Here is a 22,256-nt window from a genome sequence, read left to right as displayed (position 1 = left end):
TTGGTGGAAAAATCAATCATAGATTAGGAAATTTTCAACTGTAAGGTAACATCATCATTCTCTTGGTTAGTATACTTTATGTAGTTGGCTTTGGATTCAAACTAAGAAGAAAGCAATGATGGGAGAGGAGAGTCTATTAGAAAATATCCTTGTTGAAAGACCTCCTGGGAAAAAGGAAGTAGCACTCTTCTACTGGCATATCATAGAGGATGGAGAGAGGAAGCTCAACCTCCCGGAAAAACTGTGGGGCCAGGAGGGAGAACCACATATGGAGGACATATGGGAGGAATCTTTTACTCTGCTCTATAAAATTATCAAGCCAGCATGGCTGAGGCGCAACCACCTTTTCACACTTCACAGAGCGTATTATTCTCCTAAACGCCTGTCGAAATTTCAAACGGTGAAGTGCTGTTGCAAATGTTCTCTCATTGCCGCCTCAGATCTTCATATGTTCTGTGAGTGCCCGAGCATTGCTACCTTCTGGAACGAAGTCAGATTGACACTAGAATCTATTCTTGGTTCATCTATCCCGTCCTCATGGCTTTTAATTATTTTTGGAGTTAATGACAACATCAAGGGATTAGAGAGAGAATTTCTGTTTTACGCCATTTTATTGGCAAGAAGAGAGATCTGTAAAAACTGGATCAACATAAACCCCCCAACACATGCGGAGTGGCTGTCTTCATTATATGCAACGTCAGAGCAGGACTTATCTAGAACTTGTAGCCCTCGCTCTTTGAGATTTTGGGACCTTTTGATTAATTGGAAAAGGGACAGTTAGTCAACCCGGGTTTTTTTTTTTCTCCCCGGGTCCGATGATTAGGCCTAAAATCTCTCTGTCCAAAGGGAGGCACCGGATAGTTATTGGACAACTGGACGAATCGGTCTGAAGGGAGAATGAACATCCATGCTCCGCTGGCGACATGGGGACTGACTCTCTGAGTACTTGGAGCTCAGTATTGGGCTTCTTGGTGCTATGGGGAGATCGGCCCTCTTGTCTGTGCGGAAATGAGCACAGTTGTATCGACTAAATGGCTAATGAGGACAAAAAAAAAAGAACAAAAAAAAGAAAAAAAAATGGCCAACAGGAACAATGGCAAGACACAGGCCAATTTGCCAAAAACAAAATGGCACACTACTACTACCACCACAGCTCCACATGGGCACTCATCACAGGTACATGGGTAAAGGCCAGAAAAAATAAACTCAACCAAGCCTATATCCCTCCCTATATGGCCAGAAAAAGGAGGATGCCTACATCACGTCTTAATGCAAAAAAGAAAATCCCCATGGCTACAAGGATTGAAAGTTACACAACAACACAAACAACAAAGGCATTTGGAGTTTTCCCCAAATAGTTAACTACACCCCAAAGACCACATTTGAAAATTCAATGCATTGCCACCCATGCCCTAAATGATGTTAAATAATTCAACAGACAAAATGGAAACCGCTACATCAAGCATCCCCGCTGACTATCTCTGGGACTCTAGGCCTACTGGCAGAAAAAAATCACACAACTTTGTAGGCCTGCGGCAAAAAAACTAAACCAGGATGGAAGGTCACACAAAATGGCCGCCCCTACATGGCCTGGTCAGTGCCACCCCAAAAAAACCAGAAAAGAAAGAGAAGACAGACAATACATTCCTATGCCACCAAGCCGCCCACATGGTCAGGCCACCCTCAAACAACAAGGTACATAGAGGGCAGAAACAGTAAGTGGTCCATGCTCCAAAAACTACAAGCAAATGACAACCTGAGGAGTTTCTTTTAGCAAAATGAACAGCATGTACATTTTCGGGAACGTTTTAGGCAACTCGAAAGATATTGCTCGCGAGAATGCAAATTCGGCATGTTCGGCGGCGCGAACTGAACAAAACGTCGTGATCGCGTGCCCGAGCACGCACATTGAGTGCGCGAAGACGACGAAAACTGTAAGGTCGCGTTGTAGCACTGTGCAAACTTACCAAAACTACGCGAGCTGAATTCTAGGGTTACCTAGTGCGCAGGAAAAAGCCATATTATTCAACACACAACCAAAACCTGCAATTCAACACCAAAGACACATTTTGCTAATTAATCCAAAGCCATCCATGACCTACATGATGTTACACTTACAACTTAAACACCCCTATAACAATTGAACAACTTTCATGCACCCATGATGAGGAGGACTCTAGTAGTACCCTTGGGCCTACCTACTGGCACAGTAGGCCACAAGCTTGGAGGCCTATGGCAAAAACACAGAGGCTGCTACTAGTACCAGGAATTAAAATGGCCGCTCCCCACATGGAAAATGACCGCCCCCACATGGCCTGGCCACCCCCAAAAACATGAAAAGAAAGAGAAGACAGGCAAATAGACAATACATTCCTATGGCAAAAGGACAATGCTTGGCTTGGCAAAATGGCCTCCACATGGTCAGGCCACCCTCAAACAACAAGGTACATAGAGGACAGAAACAGTAAGTGGTCCATGCTCCAAAAACTACAAGCAAATGACAACCTGAGGAGTTTCTTTTAGCAAAATGCACAGCCTCTACATTTTCGGCAACGTTTTAGGCAACTCGAGAGATATTGCTCGCGAGAATGCAAATTCGGCGTGTTCGGCGGTGCGAACTGTACAAAACGTCGTGATCGCGCGCCCGAGCACGCACAGTGAGCTTTCGAAGAAGACAAAAACTGTAAGGTTGCGTTGTAGCACTGTGCAAACTTACCAAAACAGAACAGGCCTCCCCCAATTATAATTTTAAAGAAAGATTGAGAAGCACAGAAAACTGTAGTTAAAAAAAAACAAAAAAAAACATTTACAGTACACCAATTCTCAATGCTCAAACTTACTTGTGAAAGAAAAGTTCAAATCCAAAATTCCTCAATAAATCCAATTAAATGCTCTGATGCAGCAGACAAACACAAAGAGTGATCCTTCCAGCTCCAATTCCAAATGAAAGTGAACACCACATGGACAAAGCACTGGGAGGAGCTTGGTGGAGAGGAACAGGAAGTTGGAGACTCAGGGGCACTTCCTTTCTCTTGAAAAAAGAGTAGAAACAAAAAGAGGACTCCTAGCCCAAAAAAATACAGCCAAATCACAATCTGAGGGGTTAAATGAACATTTTTGAGAAAATGTTAACATGCTCGAGAGATATTCTGTGCCAGATTGCAGTTTCTGCGTGTTCGGAAACGCGATCTTACCTACATAGCGCTGTAAGGAAGATCGCGCGTCCTAATGACGTGTTCGCGCGTCCGAATGACGTTATCGCGTTCTCACAGTCGGGTTGGATTGTGCGGCCAGATTCCAAACATCGTAGCGAACGCGACCGGGAGAGAAAAGCGAGAAAGCGAACGCAGAACCACGGTAAGTCATTACCGTGCACGCGAGAATGCTATTGAGCGCGCAAGGAAGAAAAACACCTACGCTACGCAGTAGATTGCGAAGTAGTCGACAGCTTTGCGCTCTCCACGAAGTGCGAAGTTGCCAAAAATTCACAAACTCCGCAAACGGAGCGTAGTTCTCCGCCCAGGAATAATCTACATCTATCTCTAAATGGCATCCCCTATATCTATCTTGGTGGGGCAGACTTGACACTATCAAAATGATGCTCGCTCCAGGTATTTTTTATAGGATTTCTGGTATTCCTCTCAATTTTCACTCTTATTTCCTAAAAAACAAATTTCTATTTTATCTGCTTTTCTATGGAATAAAAATAAATCATGCGTATCCCTGACCATGCTCAAATGTCCTAAATCGCAGGGTGGAGTCAACTTTCCTGACTTCCAGCTTTACCATAATGTTTTTCTTCTCAAACAACTTGCTAAATCCTTAGAACAATCCATTTTCAATCCTTCTCCACTATCTCTTACATTCACTCCCAAGACACGTGTTTATCTTAACCTATATATAAAATGGCACCTAGGTTATATCACTCTTTTCTAATTTCTGACCTTTTCATTAAAGATCAATTTCTTAATTCCTCCATCTGGCACAATTGCTTTTTTAAAATTAAAAACTAACCCATATTTTGGAATACTTGGCGAGATAAGGGCTTACTTTAGATCCCACAACTTTACTCTAATGATACTTTGCTTACTTTTTCTGAAGCACAATCTCTTTATAAATTGCCATAATCATTTCCTGCCAAATTTAAGATATTGACTAAAAATGTATCCTCTTCCTTGTCATCAATATCTTGGAGTCCACCTTCCTTAGTACTTCACGTAATTTACTTTCCATTTTAAGCGCCCAATCTAACGTCTCATCTATAAATACATTTCTTAACACACCCCCTGAACTCAGAACTAAAACTAACAGAACTTGAATGGGAACATGAATTCCACACATCATGGTCGGTTGCTTTTTGGGATAAGATATGGTCACAACTCTGCAAAACATCTAGATCAGCGAATACAACACAAACTATTTTTTTTTTATTTACAATCGACTTATGTTTACCTCAATGTCCTTATATAAATTCAATTGCACATCTTCCCCAAACTGCTTGTCATGTAACACTCCTCATGCTGACTTTTACCATATGCTTTTTTCCTCTTCCGCCACTCATCAATTCTGGTTGAAGGTGTGGTCTCAGATCAATTTAATCTTTTGAAATCATTTCCCTTCTTCACCTACAGATATCTTTCTGGATATATTATCTGAACATTGGCATGCCTTGTCCTGTAGCAAGGATGTCTAAGATTTATTAATTGCAATTGCCTTCCAACAAATAACAAAAAATTGGAAACATTCTGTGCAACTTTCTTTCCAAGCTTGGTGGTATAGTGTTTGCTACTACTATAGATTGGATTGTGTATATTGTCTCCCTTTTTTCTTTACTCCTGAAAAGGGAAAATCGTTGGTCCCCTGTAACTATTTTCTTGTATACGTCTGCACAAAAACCTGCTCAACATCATCCCCTATTGGAAGAAGTTCCCAAACCTCCATGGATTGTTTTTTACCAACATTGTATATACTTATCTATTTACTTATTTATATAATATGTTCCTTCCCAGCTATTATCCCTTAAAATGTTGATATCTTTTTATATTGTATTAAGCTCTCCTACTCTCATATTGCATATTTAGTAATATTATTGATGTATTTTTTTCCTCTTCTTCCCCCCTCCCTTCTTATCACAGTTACTGTAATCTTCTTTCTAAATGAAACTTTACCTCACATATTGTTTCTTGACTTTTTGTTATATTATCTGACAGTATACACATAGTTGCATCTCTTCCAAAATAAAGTTTTTCTGTTTAAACTAAAAAAAAAACACGTGAAGTTTTTTCCCCCCTTTTATACGGGTTTCTTCAGCTGTTACAATTTGACCTGATTAACAATAATTTAGATTCCGTGATTAATTAAGACCGCCAACAGATGAAACTGCTGCACTTATTTTATTTAACTTTTCATACTCATATCAGAATGAGTCGTCTGAGGTGGTATGTGCCAGTCCATAATTTTTAACAATGTATTTTGTGTTTTTGAAACATTTTGATTTCTCAAGCCATTACTGAAGCTGAGTGGAGATTGTTCTAAACAATTTTCATTTTGAAAAACATTAATTTGGCACCACTCGCATATCTATTTGTGTATCCTGTGGGGGTTTTAATATGATCATGTAACTTTCTGATTAAGTAAAACAGGTAAAAGAAAGAGCCTTCTTGAAATATCCATCTGAATCATAATGGCAACAACTGCATATAAAGGAGTGGTAGAGAAATAAAGTTCAGTGCATGAAGGATGATTCGGTACCCCATTCCTTTTAAAAGTATAAAGGGCAGATTTAGAGGAGGGTGCTAACTGTAGCAGCCAGTTTAGAAACTGCTGTTAAAATTATAGCTATTCCCAATTATTGCTCTAATAATATTGGCTAATTACCATCACATGGCTAATTACAGAATTACGACTTTCATTGACACGTATTACCCAGATACTCCATTTTTAACCATAGTTGGGTAGGAAACAGATCTCGAATCATATTTGTTGATATCTTTCTTTTTTTAAGTTTGGCTTCATACTCATCTTTGTCCACAAATGATTTTGCCTTAAAATGTTTCTTGTTAACGACTTTCTACTGTAGTAGTCCTGAATCACATTTCAAAGAGCTGGACACTGTGCCAGCCTTTTTAGAATTTATTTCACTCATTTTGTATTTAAAAAACTATTAGAGCTGGCACTTCTTGGCTTGATTACCCCAGACTTTTTGCCTCTACCTCCGCTGCTGATCAGTGTCAAAGTGTAAGTGCTCCCTGTATAACGTGCAATGATAATTCGTTGTCCATGATTGGTAATTTTGCCTTACTAAGTGATGTTCCTAGTAAAGTGCACTATGTGTGCCAGGGCTAGCAATGCAACTGCTACTAGTGGGCCTGCGGCACTATTTGTGCCACCCACAAAAGTAGCCTTAAAAAGGGAACTAAGGTCTGCCATTGCATTGTTAAACTGCGTGTTGTTCTGTCAAGTGCACTAACTTGCCAGACCTTACTCTTCCTTTTCTGTGTACATCAGACACCTATGGTGGGTCTAGGGTACCCCCTGGACAGGGTGCAGTGCATATGAAAGGTAGGATATGTACTAAGGTGTGTGTCATGTCCTGACATTGAAATAATCTCCATTTAGTTTTTCACTGTGGAAAGTCCATCTTGCCCATAGGATAGAATGGGAAGGCTGTGTAGTAAGTTTTCCAGCCTATCTTCCCAAAGGCTTATGATGGGAAGGTGAAGTTTAGTATACCTGAACTCACAACGTAAAAGCACACCTTTTGATGTAGGGGGATTTTGCAATGTTTGTTCAGAAGCCACTCTTTTAGAAGTGGCTGCGTTTTTGTGCTCTGACATTTCTGTGGCTATGGATTGACTGTCTGCATTTGAAAGTGATAGGATATGGGGAATTTTTTGATCCTGGGGAGGAGGTGAGACAGCAAAAGGCTGACCTGCATCTGGAATGTAGGGTAGAAGAAGCCCCTAGAGGTGAAGAGGCCTGGGTTGCTGCTATAAAACAATTGGCTCATCTCCTGCTGAGTGATTGAGAATCCAGAACCACATTAATCAAAGGAAGAGAGGTGTCACTGGAAGGGAGGCATCCAGAACTGGTTTAAACAGGGGTCAGTGCCCCCTGAAACACAATAACTTCAAAGCCATTGAGGGGTATAACTATGAGAACTGAAGCCCCTGAACTTTGGAGAATGGCTTGATCAAGTGTGAACAAGACTGGTGATACTTTGTGATCAAGAGGACCTTTGCCAAGGAAGAAACAACTGAAGAGACTGAAGGATAGGACTGACCCTTGCTGTGTGATCTGGGGCTGGCCTGCAGTTTGCTGTTTCAACCAAGGAAAGGCTAAATGGACGTTGCAGTATGCTGTGTCCTCCTGCTTGAAGGAGTTTGCTGTGTGCTCTGTCCTGAAGTAACTTATCCCCAAGGGCCTGATGTGAGCTGGCTTCCTGTTGGAAACACAGTAACACTAAAGTTTCCAGGAGAGTCTCTGCAGCGTTGTGTGAGTGAGCCTGTTGCAGTCTGAGACCCTCGTAAGAACTGCCCTGTGATTGTGGGTGCCTGGTGACCAAGTGAGTCTCAGTAACGCTGTGTGTATGTGCTTTGTGCAGTCTGAAACCTTCATGAGGATCGGCCTGTGATTGTTGGCAACTAGAATCCAAGCAAAGATCAGCGACGCTGTGTGCGTGTGCTTTGTGCATCCTGAACCCCTTTGTGAGGATTGTCCAGTCAACGCGTGCACCGGAATCCAAGTGAGGCTCATCACCACTGTGTGCGGGTACATTGTGCACCGGGAGACCTTCGTGAGGATTTGCCTTGCTATCGTGTGCACCGGAATCCAAGTAAGTCTGATTGATGCTGTAAGAGTGTGCATTGTGCACCTGGAGACCTTGGTGAGGATTTTCCTTTTTATTGTGTGCACTGGTATCCAAGTGAGTCTCGTTGACACTGTTAACGTGTTCATTGTGCACTGTGAGACCTTCTTGAAGGTTTGCCTTGTTATCGTGCGCACCGGCATCCAAGTGTGTCTCACTGCCAGTGTTTTTGGGTGTGTTGTGCACCGGGAGACTATTGTGAGGAGTTACCATGTTATCGTGTGCACCAGATTAAAGTGAGTCTCAGCAATGCTGTGCATTTTATCTTCGTGCAGCCTGAGACCTGTGTGTGGAGTCCCCAGTGATCGTGCACCCGGAGTGAAGGAAGACTCAGCAATGCTGTGTGCATGTGCTTTGTGGTAGCCTGAGATCTCCGTAAGGAAGAAGCCCGGACCAGCATTCTAGGAGGAGCTGAGTTGGGCGGCCCGAGGCGCCGTTGCCATTTCACAAAGCTGCATTGGAGGCCCAGTCGATGGACAAAGAGAGGAGAGAAAGTTCGCCCCCCAGGTAACATGTGTCACCTCCGGGGACGGGGCTCGGAGGGAGACACTCTCAGCCTCTCTCTCATGTTGGCAGCATGAGCCTCTGCTTCAGCTTGTATCGCAGCCTGTATTGCCAAGGGAGTGGCGGTAAAGGGGCCTGAGTGTGAAGCTGCATTTTGGGATTACATCGTACTGTGTTGGTGGCAACTGTGAGTGGCTGACTGCAAGTCAGAAGGAGAGGCGGATAGAACACCTAAGGCCCGTTGATCGGGGCCTGAGTTCCATTTCTGCAGAATGGAGTACCTGACTGACGTAATACACATTGCATCATTTCTGTATAATGAAATACCTTCTTGTCAAAAAATCCATTGCCTTGTTGCTGCATAACGAACTACCTGATTATCGAATTGCGCATTGCTTTATTCCTGCATAACAAATTAACTGATTGGTGTATACGCATTGCCTTATCTTTGCAGAACGACATATCTGGTGGTTGTAATACGCATTGCATCATTTTACCTTGTAAAGTAACGGATTGTTGTGGTATGCATGGCATTCTTTTCATTGCAGAGTGTCTGATTGCTATGTTACGTATTACAATATTTTTACATTGCAAAAGTGCCTGATGCTAGCATTACGAACTGTATGACATGATATTAGGAGTGCAAGAGAATGTTTAGAAGGGCTCATTGACATTACCAGAACTTACAAGGGCTGGCAGGCCTAATAACCGGCCAGGAGAAATATTACACAACCTCATATGTTTGTTTTATATCGTGTGATCTTATCGTATATCTTTTCACATCAAGTTTATGCTTGTTTTAAAAAACTTGTGTGAAGAGGACTATTGTGAGCGTAGTTGCGAATACTTCACACATTTGCCTTGAAGATAAACCTGGCTGATCATGCCATGCCCCAGAGGGGGTGAGCGGGGCTACCTAAGAAGGTGACCTTCCTTTCCCTGATGTTGGAACACAGGTCTCTAGTTGGCCTAAGGTACCTACCTCAGCCAAGCAGAGATCCCTGGTCTAACAGAAACTTTTAAGCCTGAATGCTATACAGACAGCTAAAGAAAGGAAAGAAGACATTGACTACATTTGATCTCAGTTTTCCAACTTTACTAATTCTTAGGGTTTGCAAAGTTGGCGTAATATCCATTTTCGTAATTATATGAAAGTTGGGTAAAATTATGTGAAAGAAACTGTGCTTATATAATCTCAGCACAGTATTTGGAACACAAAGAAACGTTCTTTATTTTGCTCCCCTTGCCTGTGCCATCAAAAATGCAGATAGATCTATAAACAGGTTGTAAGAAGGAACATTTTCAAAAACAGTATTTCGCAAGCAGACATTGGAGCAGCAGGAAATTATCCTTTGTAAGTGGATTTGTGGAAGCCCCTGTTTCTAACCTGATGCAACCATTCTCTCAAATCCACATTGATTATGTTGGCAAGCATCTTGGCGGAGTCGGGCGCACCGTGACCTAATGTCAGAGCTCCATTTCACGCCGGACTTTGTGCGCATTTTCAGAGCAGTTTTACTGCTTGTTTTTACACCACGAGGACAGGTTTTTAAATCGGAAGAAGTGCGCTTCCAGGGATGCCTTTTTGCAGAAGTTGTGTTAAGTTGCAGAGATTACTTTTTACAGGTGACTGTTTTTTGTTTCTGCCGGCCGCCATTTCGCTTCTTCTCTATTTTGGATTCCTCCTCACATTTCTCTGTGCGACGTCCTTTCATACAATGTTTTCATTATTTCCTGCAAGTTTTATGCATTTTCTCCCCCTCACTGTCATTATCCAGGAGGAAACTTTCATTTTCATCGATTTGGGCATCTCTTTTGAGGTACCTTGCTGTCTCTCCTATTTGGCGCCATCATTTTTCTACGCTCTCTTTACCACTCTTCATGGGTAGGAGTAGACGCCTAATACATCTCGCCAAAACAGTGGAAGTGCATGACCCTAACTCTTTTGGAGCCAACATTTCTACTATTAAAAAATGTTCTTGTTTATGTGGACTTTCGTCACAAGAGAGCTGCTTCACCCTCACAGAAAGTCCCATCAATATGACATCTAAACTGCCATTATCTTCAACCACTGGCAACAGACTGAAGAAAGATCCTCCATCGCCACCTAAGTCTTCTTCTCCGGTCTCCTTGTCATGGTTTGGGAGGAATGATGTGCCCTTTGTCCATTTATTGAGGAAACAAACTGTCCTTTACAATCATTAGACAATAAATGGTCTTCTATGGAGTCCTGTATCACTGTGGTGGAACATCATCTTACTGACGTACAGGCCTCATCTTATAAAATATCCTTGTTGGAGGAAGAAATCTTGCATCTGAAGAAAGAGAATGAAGATTTGGAAAATAGAAACCTTGGCAATAACTTACGCATTGATGATCTTCCTGAAGGCATTGAAGGTGATGACCCTGTCATTTATTTTGCATCTTTCCTACCACCGTTTTTGGACCTCCCCTCTACAACTAAACTGAACATACAACAAGCTCATGGACTGGGTCCTCGTCTTTCTTCTTCAACTGCACCTTCCAATCCTGGTGGAATATTTATCCTATTTCTACAATTCACTATTCTTCTGTTGGTACTCAATGCGGCCAAAACCAAAAAAAATCTTTCCTGGCACAGGACCAAAGTATTTATTTCCCAAGATGATTCTTCAATACTCCCAAACGACGAAAGGAGTTGTTCAATCTTCGCCCCGCTCTTTGCTCCTGAGGTGCATGACACAGCTTGACTTCCTGCCTTTTTAAAGTCACCTTTCTCAACAAAACTTCCACCTTTGAAGATCCAGCTGACCTTCGCAGATTTATCCAGTCCCACTCATTTACATCAATAAACGTTTTCCTTCCTCCTCTGGATCTTGACTCTTGTACTTCTTTTTCTGCAATATTGTATTGACGTTGGTATTCTAACTTCTGCATTTTTTGCCTAATTGTTTCTCCTAATATATATAATCCCTTGTTGCTTTTTCAAGTATAGTGTTGCCTTTCTCTTATTCTTTTTCCTGTTCTCCAATCCTATTTCTGTTATTTTACTAGACACCCTATTGTAACATTTTCTCCCCTTCTTATTCATGCTATTCCTATCGCTGTCTGTCAGTATCTCATCCTTTTATTTGTCTCATTACCTTCCTGTATAATCCTAATTCTACTTCTCCTTATTCTACTTCTGGCTTGTAATGACCTAATTTTATGTTATCAGATTTCATTATCTGTTTTCCTTTTCTTATATGTTTCTTTATTTACATTTACAGGTTCAACTTAGTTTGCTAGATTTATCCTTGTTCCATATTCCTGCTCCTGATTGAATTTTATTGTATAGATGTCCTGGTGTGATGTGTTGCCTCCTGTTGAGTGTGCTGTTTCTGTTGTCCCTTGCCACTTCTCATTCTTGTCCCTTGTTCCCTAAAGGTAGTTATTACAGTCGTCGTTTTGACAGATACTCTCTTGTATTATTACTCTTTCTTCCCTTCCACTCTCTCCTTCTTATTGTTTCTAATCCTCTTTATCCACAATCGGTCTTACATTCCCCTTTTCACTATTGTTTTTTTTGTTTGCTTCCTCCTCTCATTTATTATGTCTTTGGTGATGCATATTTTGTACTTTATATTTCTTGAATGTTTTTACATTCAGAGTTATCTTCTGGAATGTGAAAGGTTTTGTTAACCTGATTAAAAGACAGAGAATACTGCCTCATATTGACTCTTATAACTCTGATTTAGATGAGGAAACTCATCTTACAGACACTGAGGCATTAAAATTAAAAATAGGATGGGTGGGTTCAGTTTTATTCTCACCTACCACTAATAAGACAAATGGTGTCATAATATTATACCATAAGAAATTGAATTGTAAAGGTATATCTCAAGAAGTATAAACAGAGGGTAGATGGCTATTGGCTAAACTGTTAATCAATAATGTTTATTTCACTGTTTTTAATATATATATGACCCTACACAGCCTGATTGTACTTTTTGGCCTCTGATTACTCAGAAATGTATACAGTTTAGAGATTATCTCTTTATACTAGGAGGTGACTACAATCAAACTGTCGACCTCTTTCTTGATCGCCAATCTCAAGTCCGCTACATCTCCCACAAAACTCATAAACATTTTCTCAATACTATCTCTCAGACACACCTCGTTGACTCTTGGAGGCTCTCCCATCCTGATACTTTAGACGTTTCTTTCTTCTCACCTCCTCATAATTCTCTTTCCCGTCTCAACTATATTTTTCTTTCTCAATCTCTATCTCAAATTCTGATATCCTCCTCTATTGAACCTATTGTCATTTCTGATCATACCCCAATTGTGACAGATCTTGATTTGCTCCCTCGGCGTCCCAAGTCCTCCTGTTGGCGTTTTATTAATTCTCTTCTTTCTGACCCTTTTTTCTTCCTCTTTAGATTTTTTTGCTAAGGATTTTTTTTATCTTAACTGTGACCCAAATACCTCCCCCCATATATTATTGGATTCCTTTAAAGCTACTGCAAAAAGCTTTATTATAGATTTTGTATTAAAAAAATAAATGTTTCCTTCAATAACGAAAAACCTCCTTGAACATAAATATCATAGTTCTTCGATGGACACGATCCCAAAAGACTTGATACGTGCCAAATTAGCATTCATCATCATCATCATCATCTTTATTCGATCATATTAGAAAGACCATAACAGCACACATAATAAATACATTACTAAAAATATTGTTACAAAAATATTCTCATTAAGATTCCAAAATGTTCTTCATGATCCTAGAATAAGATGAGAATGCATTAAAAAAGAAAAAACATAATAAAAGAAACAACTAATTTCTCGGATGTTAATTCATTAAAATGTACAATCAGTTTAATAGGCTAAATATCAACCCCTTCCTTTTCTTCATACAGGCCCATAAGAATGTTGCTACAGAGTAGCAAACCAAGGGATCGGGTAGTGTTTTTAGATAGTATAATGCTGCCCGGCACTGCTTGTGTCCCATTTTCATTAGAATTGGCTTCAGGTATGCTTTCCTATCGCCCTCATAAAGCCCACAGAATAGGACTATATGCAATTCAGATTGTGGTGATAAATTATCGCACGGGCACATGATTAAGTTTGAATGGTTATACGTTTTTTCTGGATAACCAAGCACTAAGGCAATTAAATTAGTGCGAAATCTTAGCAGTATAAATCTATGGCGTGCACTGTTTATGTTGGCTAGATAGGAAAATGTTCCCACTCAGGGCGGCGGGTTGGTGATAAACCTGTACTGTGGATTTCTCCTGATAAATTTCCCTGTACTTGTATTCAGCCTCTTATATAAACATGCTGATGACTTTCTGCTTAGACACCTTCTTGCATGCCAGGGAGTCTTTAAAAAGTTTGTGGAGCTCTATATCTTTTAAGACCTACTCCACGTAACTTAGCCACTTCGACCTTTTCCAGTTATCCATCGTTACACAGTTCCTTATTACCGTTTGGGTCAAGGGTACTGAATTTCTCCTCCATATAGAGTGCAATAGGAGGAGCAGGGCTAGATGTATGTATCCTGATATATAGGTGAGAGCCAATTCCATATGTAGAATGCCATTTGCAAAAGAAGAGGGGAGACTCACTACAGATTTAAAAAAATGTATTTTCTAAAGTTTGTAGTGATGTAGATGTAAACGTGCCCCATACCCCAGCACCGTAACTCACTGCCGCTTTTACTCTGGCCTGATATATAGTTTTTAATGGCAATAAGGGTTTGGCACCCAAATAAGCTTTCAATAAGACTACGACCGATAATGCATCCTCAATACTTCTTTGTAGTAGCGCTCACTTCTATGGTGGTCATAATAAAGCAGGTAAACTTCTAGCGAATTACCTTGAAGCACACAAAGACCGTACTTCAATTGAATCTATATACTAATCAGATGGTTCTCTCATACACAAAGACCAGGATATTCTCAATGAATTTAAATGCTTCTATAAGGGCCTTTGTATACCCGCATCGCCTCCCTCTTCCTCCCTTATCCAAACTTACCTTAATAAACTTCCAACTCCATCCAATTCTCACCTCAATCTCTCTAAACTTGAAACAGTTCTATCCCTTAACAAATTATCCACTGCCCTACATACTTTAAAGAAAGGTAAGACTCCTGGTCCAGATGGATTCTCTGTTGAATTTTACCTCCATTTTTCAAATGTATTACTTCCTAAGCTCTTTATTCTTTTCCATTAATTTTTTCTAGCTGGTAAGATGGAAGCCACTTTTCAGGAAGCCACCATTTGCCTTATACATAAAGCAGGTCGAGATCCTATGTTTTGTAAAATCTATTGCCAGATTTCATTGGTCAATGTCGATTATAAACTATTTTCCAAAACACTTGCTTTACGCCTAGATCCCCTTATGCCCCATTTGATTGGTAAGGACCAGTGTGGCTTTGTCAGGGGTAAATTGACTTCAGATAATTCTCGTCTTTTCCTTAATGTCTTAAACAAAATTCCACCCCTTTCCAATTCTTTAGCAGCTATTTCTGTCGATGCTGAAAAAGCTTTTGACAGAGTTGATCAGTCCTTTTTATTTGAATCTTTGAAGTGGCATAGTTTTTGGATCCAAATTAATTTCTGTTATCCCGTTATTATATTCCACCCCTAGGGCCTCGGTATTAGTCAATGGTTGTATCTCATCTTATTTTCCTCTTCAATGTGGTGTCCGCCAAGGTTGCACTCTTTCTCCCCTCCTTTTCATCTTAGCTGTCGAGCCTTTCCTTTCCTCATTTCGCAATAACGATTCCATCCCAGGATTTTCCTATGGGGATCATCACTTGAAACTTTCTGCTTATGCAGATGATATTCTACTTTTTATTTCTGTGCTTGAAATTTCTATTCCTCCTTTATTGCATGAATTCTCCTCCTTCTCCCTTGTGTCTGGTTATAAAATTAATTCAGATAAAACTAAAATTCTACCTATTACTAAATTTTGTCTACCTCGCTCTTTTTCTTCCACGTGTTTCGCATGGAATAGTTCTAAAATCAAATATTTAGGTATGTGGTGTTCCAATTCTATTGCAACTTCCATTAAATTATATATGTCAGCTGTTATATTTAGAATTGACAAATTACTTTCTTCTGGGAACCCCCTTTTCTCTCTTGGTGGAGTCGGTTATACTCAATCAAAATGATGATTACCCCTATATTGATTTATGCTCTCCCCATGCTCCCCGTCCATATTCCCACCTATTTTGTTAGGCAAATTGACTCTTGTCTTTCTAAGTTTCTTTTAAAGAACAAAAGAGCGTTCATTACATTCTCTTTGTGCACAAAAGTCTAATGGTGGTGTGAACTTCCCTGACTTTCGCCTATATCATAAGTCATTCTCCCTTCGTCAGGCCTCCAAGTGGCTCTATTCCGAACCCTCCCCCTTTACTCCCCTCTGGCTGTCTATTGAACAAACTTTATTATTACCCTTCTCTCTAAAGGAAGTTATGGTAAACCACCGTGGTGTAGGGAGACTTTGCGGAGTGACGAAGTAATCCATGGAGAATTGGTACTGAAGTTGGGTTATCGCAATATTTGTTACGTTTGGAAGCTGTTCAAGATTATGTATCTCAGGGGTGTTTTTTCGCCATATTGAAGAATCTGTTTGACCCCAGGAGGTTATACGAAGGGTTCAGCCAGACTTTATTTTCTTAAGTTCTATAATCACCCTGTCCTGAGGAGGCCAAGATTGGTTGGAAGGCCGAAACGCGACTGCGTCTACACTTTCCATGAGGAGGAGTCTGATCTACTTATTTAAATCAAAGTGCATTATATGCATTGACACAGTCTGTACATTTGGGTTCTCTATCTTTTTTGAACCGATTGTGGCTGACTACCTCCATGTGTACTTCCTAGAATATGTAGGAGGGCACTTAGCTTACGCTTTAATATTTTTTTCTGGGTGCTAAAAGAATTCTTATGATTTTGTGTTTTTTATACGAACCTTGTTCATTTGTCTCTCTTTGTGGTATATACTTGTGTACATATGTATGTATATATATTTGTGTATATTGTATATTTGAAATCTATGCAAACCTAGTAGATAATAATTTTCTGTGATTACGATAAATAAAATAGGTAATCACGTCTTCATGTTCTTGTGATGGTATTTATAGTCACAGTGTAGTAAATGATTGGACAGTGTTCCTAAAATAGGAGAATTATTAGTCTCCTATTATTTAATTCTTTGGATATCTTTTCCTCCTTTTCCATTTCCTTACTTTGTATGTTATGGTTTTTTCGGCCAAAACTCCTTTCACTTCTTTTCCCTTGTTTGAGCACACTTGCTCCCTTCTGAAACCCATGATGCAATCTAATCCCATCCCTAAAGAATATTTTTTAGAATCTCCAATATGGAACAATTCCCTTATTCTCATTAACAAACAAACCATTTTTTGGAAATCTTGGAGATCAAAGTGTATAATTTGGGTTAAAGAACTTTTTGATGGATTATCTCCATGTTCCTTTCCCCAATTCCAAATCTTATTTCATTGCCCTCGATCCTTCTCACAGAAATTCACTACTCTTATGGCAGTCATTCCAGATACTTACTATTCTGTTCCCTCTGCAACTCTTCCTGTAGTTCAAATTTCTCTTCTTGAGATTCTTCTTTCTTTACCCAAAGCTTCTCTTATCTATAAATACGTCTGAGCTCCTAATTTAGAATGTGCAAACAACAAACTGGAACTTTCGTGGGAATCTGACCTGAGATGCGATTGGACCATTCCCTTTTGGAACAAACTCTGGTCCAGTTCTCTCAAAATCTCTCAATCTCCCTCTCTTACTCAATCTATGTTTTTGCTTTACCATAAACTCTATCTTACCCCTGTTTCTATTGCTAGATTTTCCCACTCCACTGTCTCTAACTGTTGGACCCGTGGTTCTTCTGATGCTGATCTCAGACAACTTTTCTTTCTTCGGTGTCTACCTTTTGGGAGAAAGTTTTTTCCTATATTTCTCACCTGTTTAATTTATCTATTCCCTATTCCATTCCTCTTGTCTTCTCTGGAAGTCTCTCTTAGTCCTTAGATCTTTTCTCCCATAATCATGGTCTCTTTGACCTTATTATTTCCCTATCTTTCAACACATTTCTCTCAACTGGAAAACTCTCACAAAACCTTCTGTCCAACACTGGTGGACATCCCCCTTTCCCTCCCTTAATTTTTTTTAAACAGCTTTAATTTTTTATCCCTGCACTAGCCACTTCTTCTGTTATGTTGCTATTTTATTATGTTTAATCTGTTGTTGGTCCTTTATATTACTTGCTATTTTCCAAATAAAGCTTTTCAAACGCATGTTGGCAAGCATCGTATTAGGTGATTCCTCTCATGCTGATCATTTTTGAAATACTAATAAGTGTAAACATTTTTGTATCCCAGCTTTTCACGACAAACAGAATATTGAAACCTATAGTAAATTAGCTAACATTTCTTTATTTTTATTACTGACTTTGAGTTAATGAAGCTCAGAAGAACGTTGATCATTATTCATGGACTCTATTTACCATGTCCAATTGTCAAATGAAAAAAGTTGTTCCAGCAGGTTTTGGAAGTCCAGATATGTTCCCAGTCCCAACTGTTCTGATTTTCTGGAGCCATTCCTCTTTGTCTCATCTAAAGCTCCTACAACCTCAGGGACAGCCCTTACAGTCATGACTCAGACCAACAGAAGCCACCAACTGGGTCCAGGCTAGGTCCTGTTCCTAACAGTGAACTGGGCTCTCTATGAAAAAGTCCTCTGGCAGTTTGTTGTATCCATGTGCCCTGTAGCCATACAGGGGATTAGCCAACTACTCTTCGAAGTCAACTTCTTAGTCCTGGCTACAAGTTGGAGCTGGTCTAGCCACTAAGATTTCCACACAGGAAATGGAATCAATCCAATCCTCTTCTGTTCTTCCAACAATCCTGATGTGGTCTGATGAGCCGTGGGTCAGGTGCCACTCTTGTAGTATTCTGTAGCTAATACGTGAGCTGGATGCTCTAGCAAATTAAAACAAATTAGGGAAAACATTTCCAAATTTTGCAGCACATTCTGGTTCCTTACTGCAAAATATCCCACAATTCACTATTCTTCCTTAACATTATCATAACACCATCCTCCTGCCTTTGAAGGTTTCTGGTGTATGAATCAGAGCTGTCTTTATTAAAATGGTAATACACTTCCTCCTCAACCCCACAAACTGGTTCTGGGACAAATTCACCCGACACTTCATTGGTGCAGAGCTGGCTGCAGTTGGCCCAGGAAACAAAGATCTATCTTCCCCAGGTCTCTATTTACATTTACCTCACATGGGCATGCTTCATCCTGACCCCTTTCAAGTTAATAACGTTCCCTAATCCTTCCTAGCTTCCCTTCCTAAGCTGAAAGGAGCCATGGCCCTAACACCCAGGACCCTTTGTATAAAGGCCTGAGCCAATGTTTCTTCTCTGAGAGCAAATGTCACACCTTATTTAGGAAAAGTACTGACAGTAACGTGTTGTTGGTAGGCTAAGACCAATTAGAGTATAAGAGGTGAAGACAGTCTAACTTTTTAAAAGGTAATTTCCCAAAATATTGATCAGAAATAGGACTTTACAGCAGAAATAGTTTTCATTTTTAGTTTTTTTATGTAGGACAGCTTTAGGCTTTTACAGTGAGTATAGCTTTTGGGCACTAGTCGCTGTAGGTGCACAGAGTACTAAATTGTTGCATGTATCCCTTTTGAATTCTAGCGACCCATTCTTGTGAGCTATAAGGCCTACCTATTGGTGAATAGATTAATATTTAAAACTATGGTTTTAGTAGAGTCTTTTCCTTAAAAAAGATTTTGTTTTAAGGTTTAAAAGCTACGGTGTCAGACTGCACAAGTAGGCCTGAAGTCATTCTTCCTTTGCCAGCCTAGTGGGTGGCACAAAACATCTGCAGTCCACAGCTGGCACATAACTTCACATGCACATGGTGTATTGTATTGTACCTTACACTATAGCCTTTCAGGATAGCTAAATATTTTAATTATTGAATTAGCCAAAATATATGATGTTTTAGCGGCAGGAGCACATACACTATGGACTGGACATCAGTGTCCTATTGTGCAGCTGAAATACAGCAACACCAGTAGGCAGAAAAGGGAGATGAATATGCCAAAATAATGATTTCTCTGCTCTGCAACAACCGTGCATTTGTCACTTTTTCCTGGTCCCTGACTTCTGCAAAGCACATCAGCACTTTGAGCCTGCTCCCTGGAGGACACTACAAAGCACCAGAGCTGGTCACGCAACGCGGGCGACTGCTCTGCAACGACCCTGCAGTTGGCACTTTTTCACGGTCCCTGGCTCCTGCAAAGCTCATCAGCCCTTTGAGCCTGATCCCTGGAGGATGCTACAAAGCACCAGTGTCGGTCACGCAACACGGGAGACCGCTCTGCAACGACCCTGCACTTGACACTTTTTCCCGGTCACTGACTCCTGCAAAGCACATCAGCACTTCGAGCCTGCTCCCTGGAGGATGCTACAAAGCACCAGAGCCGGTCACGCAACGCGGGACACGCGCAGGCTCGGCACGGGGGAAGGACGGGCCAAGATTGGCCCGTCAGAGTCTGGAGGAGGCTCGGCTGGGCCTGGTCCCTTAGCTCCAACTGTATGTATGCTGCGAGCCCATGAAGACATTAGTGAGAATATTGGACGTTTAACCCAATATTAATATTTATTCTGCCTGCCTTTGTCCCCTTTTTGTAATTGGAGACGGAGGGGTTATAACTACAGTTGCTGAAGAATAGATCAATATTGTTAACAATAGATATTGTGTAGCGAGAGGTGAAAAGTGTATACCTGCATTTTAACTATAGGAGGCAGTATATTGGGGAAGAGAAAGCTGCAAAATACAAACTCGGGGCAGTCTGGCAGCAAATCGACAGATGTGAATAAGACCATTCTGAATTATCTTAAAGGAGCGGTCAGAGCATTAAATAAGCAAATATCCACGGTCGAGGAATCCTTAAAAAGGGGCCCACAGGGTGCAGCTACCACAAATAAGACCATTGATTCACAACAGATGGAGATTGGAGAGGCTGGGGAGAATTGACCCTTAGGTAATATCAGTGAGGAGCCTATCAGTGGTTGCATCCACGTTACTGGTGATGCGATCACTGCCAGTGATCTGGATGCAGAGTTGCCGAAATCAAAGGATCTGTCTGGAAGCTCACATGTCCTGATCCATAATGCTTCATCTGAGCCTCCCATGGCAACACCTATAGTTAAGAACAAACAGGGGAATGGCAATTTGTCAAAATGTAAAAATAAAGGCACGGGTAGGAAACCTAATAGAAGGGGGCATGGGATCATGACGCAGAAACAAATAGCACATTTATAACGAATTGGTTGAGGTAAGCAAATGTATTAAACAATCCCCTGGCACCGTAGAATCAAGATTAGCCAAGATAGAGCTGGGGTTGGCATCTATAGTAGAGAATCAAAACAGGATCCTTATAGTGAAAGACAAAAGTAATAAAAAAGAAGATGATAAAATGGGAGACGTTTTTAACTTGGATTGCCCGAATATTTTAAGTAACACTGTTTCTCCCGGGAATCGGGTAAAAAGCGGGGACCATAATATAGTGGCGGATGGATCTAAAAACACAACTAATATGCGGCATACCAGAGGTCTGGCAAATTGTATAGAATTTACAGAAAAGGGTACTGACAGGATGGATAAATTACAGGATACTACGCAGCAAAGGGAAATGGGCCCTAATAATGGGTCAGAAAACATTAAAATGCTTGAACAGCCTGAGAAACGCCAAATTTTAAATTTACCCCCCCCCCCCCGCTGCGCTACCATATACAGTGGGTCTGACAAATGTTCCCCCATTACTTGAGGGGTAAAGGAAACATGGGACAAACGAAGGAATAGGACAATTCATTGCCTTGGGACTAGAACAGATTTAACTATGGATATGTTCTTAGCCATTAAATTGGTTAGATGGGTTGCCTGGGTGGGTACAATTGGAAAATGCGTGCAAGGGGATTGTGTAGTCCTCTCCCTAGGAATTCCATCTCTGGTTCGGGAAATTTTCAGAGGGACGGGCAATAATAAAAACAACTTGGAAGCAGACATAAAGGTTTTACCTCTGAGCCATTCCTATCAACCAGGACCTTCTGAATGGAATAGGGATAGATATTCCCATGCGCAGTCTATAAGCAAGTTGGCATATAGTATTAAAGTGTCTAATAGATTCAGGCCGCTTCAATCCCTGGATGAAAACCATTGACTCCCGGGCAATGGCAACGCGCGTAGTTGTGTAGATAAAGTAGTACTCTTAAAATCTAGAGCAAACCTATTAGAGAGTGATGGCAGGGATGTAATTTTGCCCACAGCATGATAAAAGATACTAGGGAGGAACCGATAGGTTTACTGAATGACGAGATTAGCGCTGTATGCCCAATAAATGCCATCGTTGGTAGCCAGACTAATGTACAGACCAATAGAGCCACTGTTCCTGATAGCCCAAATGTATATGTCTCAGATAGAATACAAGTGCTCTTTTGGAATATTGCTGGTTTAAAATCGAAAGTACATAATTCTATCTGGATAGATTTTATATATAGCTTTGACATTCTATGTTTTCAGGAGACTTGGTTATTGAAGGAGATTAATCTAGATAGATATAAGATCTTTCATATACCCGCTGTTAGATCTACGCACGGAAGACACAAAGGTGGATTGTGTGTATATATTGTGAATTTGATGAAGGTCAGAAAAATAGAAATGTTTAGTTCTACAAGATACTACCAAATGTTGGGCATCCATTTGAATTCTACTGTAGTACTATGCTTAGTGAACTTTTATATTAACAGCGAACAGAGTGCATTGGGTAAAATTATACATTTGTTTAGTGATGAACTACATAAAT

Source organism: Lissotriton vulgaris, chromosome 4_1 (assembly GCF_964263255.1).
Source record: "Lissotriton vulgaris chromosome 4_1, aLisVul1.2, whole genome shotgun sequence".
NCBI lineage: Eukaryota > Metazoa > Chordata > Amphibia > Caudata > Salamandridae > Lissotriton > Lissotriton vulgaris.
This window is presented reverse-complemented; position numbering follows the sequence as displayed.